Source organism: Dasypus novemcinctus, chromosome 3 (genome assembly GCF_030445035.2).
Source record: "Dasypus novemcinctus isolate mDasNov1 chromosome 3, mDasNov1.1.hap2, whole genome shotgun sequence".
NCBI lineage: Eukaryota > Metazoa > Chordata > Mammalia > Cingulata > Dasypodidae > Dasypus > Dasypus novemcinctus.
This window is the reverse complement of record NC_080675.1, coordinates 33259287-33265286: the sequence shown is the minus strand read 5'-3', so window position 1 is coordinate 33265286 and position 6000 is coordinate 33259287. Positions and strand designations below refer to the sequence as shown.

The window sequence follows — 6000 nt, the reverse complement described above, 5'->3', positions numbered from 1 at the left end:
TCCTAAAGAAAAAACAAGCAGACAACAGGCAAAACAGATGAGGAAGCCAACTGGGGGTGCGGGCAGGGGCAAGACACCAGAGAGGGGAGAGAAATTGTAAAAAACAAATTACTTAAAAAAAAAAGGCAGCTCAGTGCAGTTCTGTATTTAGTCTCTCGATGATTGAGTGGTTGATGGTTTGATGGACGAGGCAGGAAGAGTAAACACAAAATTTCACGGTGTTATATAAGCTTGACTTAGGGTCATTTTATTTCTGTGTTCTTCAGCATTCTTTTGGTGGCAAGTGTCACCCAATTCAAACTATGCTAGCCAGGAAGCAGATGTTATTGACTCCACCACTGCAAAAACCAAAGACCTGTCAAGCATGTTCTGGCACGTAAGGTTCAGGGACTTAAACCTAACTCAAATGGCTGTTGCTCTCTTGACATGTCTTGCTCTTTTCCTCTGTGTCTTGGTTTCTTTCTCAGTCAGGCTCTTGTCACATGACAGGAAAAATGGCCACCAACTGCCAGGAACTACGTCTTTACCCTCATGTTTTAAAGGGAAGGGGCGTCCCTCTTTCTCAGCACACATATGCCAAATCTTAGGGAAGACTCTGATGGCCCTGTCTGGGTGATATGCCTTGAGATATGGACTACTCTAACCGGCCACTTTAGGCCATCTAGCCACGTCTGGTGTGGACGTGATGGGACACCAGAACTGACACTCGTCCACAGCAAGCGGGAGAAGGATGGTTCTCGAAAGGAAAGACTGCAAGGAGAACCACATGTGCACATGTTACACCCCTCCACTCCCAACCCCACCTGCCCCAGCCTTTTAACCAGAGAATTTACTATCTCTTTACCCCCCAAAGCCTTATTGGGTTAGGACATTAAAGAGAAGATGCCGGGCTTTCCCCAGAAGTGATGGCATTTCTACGGATGCTGATTTATTCTTAAACCTTTACGTGTATTACAAAATTCTCATTGGTAGTTATTGGAAGAAGAGCCTTTCCATTCCCAATCCACAAATTTGCTCAGTTCCATCAGCCTTGAACAGCTATCTATCTAATCCATGCGATTTCAAACAGCCTACTCCCCCAAATCACCACCATGTATCTTCTCCCCACCTCCCTCAGGAAGAGAGTAAGTAAGTGGGAGGGTCTTTTCTCCTGGTCTTTCCAGGTAGCTGTGTGATTGATCAAGGGAAGAGCAGAAGGAAGAACCCATAATAAACAGGTACGTGTAATTTGCAGGATATACTGCAGTTAGTCTCAGCTCCTCCTTGTTTGATTTCCTGAGACCATCCTGCTCTTCATCCTAAGAGTTCTCTATAGCACACGTTTGTTTAAATTAGCAAATCAAAATGAACTGTTTTTGGAAAAATCATGATAATTCCATGGATCACCAGGGACACCTGTAGGACTGATATTGAACTTGGCTTTGTCAATATCAGCAAATGCAAAATGCAGTGCTTCCAGGTGCCAGAGAGCCCACATAAACCTATGAAGCAGGGTGAATGGACACTGTGTCTAACTGGACTGTTTAAGTCCTATTTAAGGGAGCAGCTTCTCATGGTTCTAGCTCACTGTTGCCAGAAGAGAGCATTCTGTGGCAGATGTTAATGATTCCCTAATACATAGTTCCCTTCTTCTTCATAGAGCATGAGAAGACTGAACTTCCTTGACCCTTTTAAATTAGGAACTGCCATGTGACTTGCTTTGGCCAATCGAATATGAACTAAAGTGACGTGTGTCATTCCAGGATTGGAAACCTTTAACGACTTGTACTTGGCTCTCTCTGTTTTGCTTTCTTTCTCTGTCATGGAGACCTTGGGTGCATTTGTTGATATGGAGGGACGATACTGAGCTATGACCTATAGGTGCCCTGGAAAGGCATATGACACCCACAGCTGTCTTATGTGAGTGAGAAAGAAACCTTTCTTGTGTTAAGCCGCTGAGTTTTTGGGGATGATTGTTAACGTAGCACAACCTAGCTTGTCTGGACTATTCCATATGTCCAATGTGGCCTGACTTTGATTTTTTTCCAAGGGAGGTTGGAAATCCAGATTTTTGTGTAAAATCTTTGATATATTTAAAAAAAAAGTTTGGGGAGTTGATGTAGCTCTGTGGTTGAGTCCCTGCTTCCCATGTACAAGGCCTGGGTTCAATCCCCATTACCCCCTAAAAAAAAAAGTTTTAGGTTGAGTCAGCAAAACCAAATTCAGTCTTCCAACTATTTGTTTGTAATTTTTGGTCTACAAAGTTTAACCAAGTAGAGAATGGAGCCATTAACAAACGATTTTTATATTGTGCACATAACTAGTTCCTAATTACCCTCTGGTCTTGTTCACCAGTGCTGAAGTTTATCAACCCTAATTAGATGGGAGGTGAGGACAGATGAGGAATCACGCCTTAAATTTTGTGTATCTCTTGGTTCCAGACACAATAGATTTTCAACCAATATTGTACAAATACAAGGTGGTTAGTTGGTTACTCAGAATTGTCACTTTCTCCTTTGATACTAAAGGAAGAGGCCTGGGGAATTAATTATTTTACTTCGCCATTTCACTTTTCCCTCTTGGCAAAGAGCTTGGGATCATCAATGTCCATTAAACTTTAAAATATAATAGTCCAAATAAGCTAGAGATGCAAAATGCTGTGTCTTAATCAGGACTTTACTAGCTGCAAGTAAACGGAAACTTAAATTCAAACTGCTGTAGGCAAGACATAGTTTACCAATTCCTGTAGCTAAAAACTCCACAGATAGTAATTATATCAGGCAAAGCTGGCTTCAGGAACTCAGACAATGTCCTCAGGCTTTGATCTGTCTTCCCTCTCTTGCTGGGCTCTACTGTTCTCTACTCTTCTCTGCATTGGTGTCGTGCTCAAATAGACCTGCTCCACGTGGCAGCTTCCGGCAGCTTCAGGTCCAGTGGGAAGAGATTCTCTCTTCCCAGCAGATGCCCCAGATTCCTAGAATTCAGTCTCATCAGATTTACTTGGGAATCGTGGCGATCTCTGAATTAGTCCCACTAGAACTGGGGATGGAATGTAGTTATTGGTCAGGGCTGGGTCACGTGTTTGTCCCTAGAGCTAGGGGTAGATGGGTTCCATCCAGCAACGAAGGAAGAAGCAAGCCAGTCTCTCCATAAAGGAGTCAGTAACAGGCTCTACCTGCAGCCACTCCCAGTGCAGTGATTATAGAGAGGGGCCTGGTAGAGGGTTGGAAGGAAGGTCGCCAAGCTGTGTTTGCATAGCATTTTATGTAACATTGAAAAACATCCATATCAAATAATGGGGGAGGCCCAACCCATATTACAGAAGATGGAGGGGGCTAAAGACTCCCAAGCCACTTGGAGTTGTCCTGGGTGGTGCTGCAGGGACAATTACTGGACATTGTATGTCCTCCCATGGCCCACTGGATGGAATGTGGGAGAGTGTGGGTTATGATGTGGACCATTGACCATGAGGTGCAGCGGTGCTCAGAGATGTATTCACCAAATGCAATGAATGTCTCATGATGATGGAGGAGGTTGTTGCTATGTGGGGAGGAGTGAGGTGAGGGGGGTAGGGAGTATATGAGGACCTCATATTTTCTGAATGTAATAAAAATAAATAATTTAAAAATAAATAAAAATAAAGACTCCCAAGCCATTCCTTGGTGCCCCCACCGACCACCCCTGTAGCATATTTACTTTGTGCTGGGGAAGGCAAAGGCCCAGTAGACTTGTTGGTGGCCCTGGCATGGTCTAAAATAGGTCCTGGAGAGGACCTGCTCTCACCACACACCCAATTATTAGTTCCTGCACATAGAGTAGTTTAGCTGTTTCAAAGTCCCAACTGAAGACGCATGAAGCAGAGTTCCCCCTGTTCAGTATTTTCTTCCATATAAACATCCAGCCCTTAGTCTCGGGGTGGGAGGACGACACACAGAACATCATAAGGCTTTGATCTTTATACTGCAGTAAAAGTGTAAGTCAGCCTTTTTGGGCTGAGCACGAGACTTCCAAATTACTACTCACTTTCCAATGGAGGTTATTCTTTTGGGGCCTTGAAGGTGAAGATGGTCAGGAGAGGTCAATCCTCTTATCCGGAGAGCGGTCACTGCCTTGGGGAAGGAGGAGAGTAAAACCTGACTGTCCTCTCACTGAAGGGACAGGGGCCCCCGCCTGGCTCACTCGCACCCATCTGCCTCAAGTCTTGCCGTTTCTTTCACTCTGAGCATCTGCACTCCAAGAAGGCATGATCTTTTTCTTTCACTTCCTTTCTTCTCTGGGTGATGACCTGACATCGCTCTGAGAAGGAAGCTGAAGGTCACTGTGGATAACATCACCAACCCCTCCTTGGCTCAGGCAGAAAGGCAGGGGGTGGTTTGGCACCAGGGGGTCTGGAGATGGGAGAGGCCGCCACGGTGCCGCGGTCCCGGGCCACATTTCTGCCTGCGGGCTGCTGTGTCTTTGCACCTGTACCCCCTGGAGGGAACTCTAGCGTCGTATTTCCTCTGGAATCCTGCTTCCCCAGCTGCCTCTTAGGACGGCGAGAAGGTGGGGCCCCAGATGCCGAAGTCGCCGTGGTGACAAGGCCCTTGGGGGGTCTGCGGAGGGCTGGCTCTGCTCACTTGGTGACCCTAAGAGGAAAGGAAGAGGCTGCTGGGGAGGTGGAAAGCCCGGGGGACAGCCTGTGAGCCACAGAGGAGGCGGTGGTCTCAGGCTGCTCAGGGGCGTGGGGCACTCGTCTTTAAAGCTTTGGTGAGAAGGGCAGGGCTCCTGCAGCGGTCCCGGGACCTCGGGGGTGGGGGCCGCGTGTGCCGGGGAGGCGTGGAGGCACCCAAATGCCTGAATCCTCTGCCCATCCTTCTCCACAGAAAAATAGGCTTGCGGAGATCAACTTCCTCACTCCGTCGTGAGGCGTCCCGGGCTGAATGAAATGGGGCCGAACCCTCTCTTTCGGTTTGGGCGAAAACGCTAAGGATTAAGGAAGACGTTTCCACACAGGCTCTGCCCCCACGGGCTGTAGACGTGTCCCCCCCCGACCGCCACCTTCTCCTTTCCCTCTCCCAGGGCAGCGCCTCGGGGCTCGGGGGCGGCCGCGCGCGGGGGAAGCGCTTACATAACCGCTCGCCGCGTCCTGCTTTCTCGCGCGCGCCTGCACCGCGGGCCGGGAGAGCCGCGCAGCGCGATGCAGCCCCGGCGGCCGCCGCGGGGCCGGGCCCGGCCGGGCCGGGAGCGCAGCGCGAGGAGCGGCAGGAGGAGGGCGCGAAAGGCGGCGGGGGAGGTGAAGGTCAGTGGGTGTGAAGCGCCGGATCCACACCCCCCGCTCTCCCCTGTCCCCTCCTTCCCTTCCTCTCCGTCCCCCCTCTGACGTCTGGAGCTGGCAGCTCGGCGGGTTCCGCATTCCCGACCCCTCCCCGCCGCCCAGGGGCCGCTATATAGCCGGGGCTGATGCAACCCGTCCCGCCGCCCGCCACAGCCTGCGGGAGGGACGCTCGGCGGCCGCTGCAGCGGCGGCGGGGCTGGCGCCGCGGCGGCTCCCGGGCCGGGACGGGCCTGGGCACCGGGCGGAGCTCCGCGGCCGGGCGGTAGTGGCGCCGAGTGGGCACGGCGCCTGCAGCCGGGCCCCGGCCCCGGGGGCGCCGCCTCCGCCCGCGGCTTCTGCACGGTGGGTGCGAGGGCGCGCTCTGGGGGCGCCTGGGCAGGGCGGGCTGGGGCGCGGCGCGCCGGCCGCGGGCACCTGGGACTGCCGCCCCCGCGCGGGCGGAGCGCGCCGAGCCCCGGGACGCGCTGCCCGCGGGGAGCCTGCAGCAGCGCCGGCACCCGGAGCTCTCTCCGGTGGGGAGCTGCAGCCCGGGCCCTTCCCGCGAGGCGGCCTCCCTTTGGTTCCCGCCCCGGGACGGGAGGCTCCGTCCGCTCCTTGGGCAGCCGGGGCGCTCCTCCTTCTCCCTCCCGCGCTCTCCTCCCGCGTCCGTTTGCTGGGAGGTGCTGTCCTCGGGCGGCGGGGAAGGCGGGGTGAGTGGAGCGAAA

The 6000-nt window shown here is 52.4% G+C and overlaps 1 protein-coding gene and 1 long non-coding RNA gene across 3 annotated transcripts in view; one reads left to right on the top strand and one right to left on the bottom strand.

Moving 5' to 3' along the window:
• Positions 1-221: 221 nt before the first annotated feature.
• On the bottom strand, positions 222-5447 carry LOC131277895 (uncharacterized). The gene is made up of 2 exons (XR_009184919.2): positions 5090-5447; positions 222-4607 (listed from the first exon to the last, which is right to left on the bottom strand). It is a non-coding gene; the product is annotated as an uncharacterized lncRNA (long non-coding RNA).
• Positions 5242-6000, top strand: part of JDP2 (Jun dimerization protein 2) — a 39988-nt gene continuing 39229 nt past the window's right edge. The window contains exon 1 of one of the 2 annotated variants that reach the window (XM_004455182.5): positions 5242-5260. The gene's annotated coding sequence lies outside the window, so the exon portion shown is untranslated. Of the gene's footprint in view, positions 5261-5471; positions 5639-6000 lie in introns of those variants that run through there. The other variant, XM_004455180.5, reaches the window with a different exon arrangement.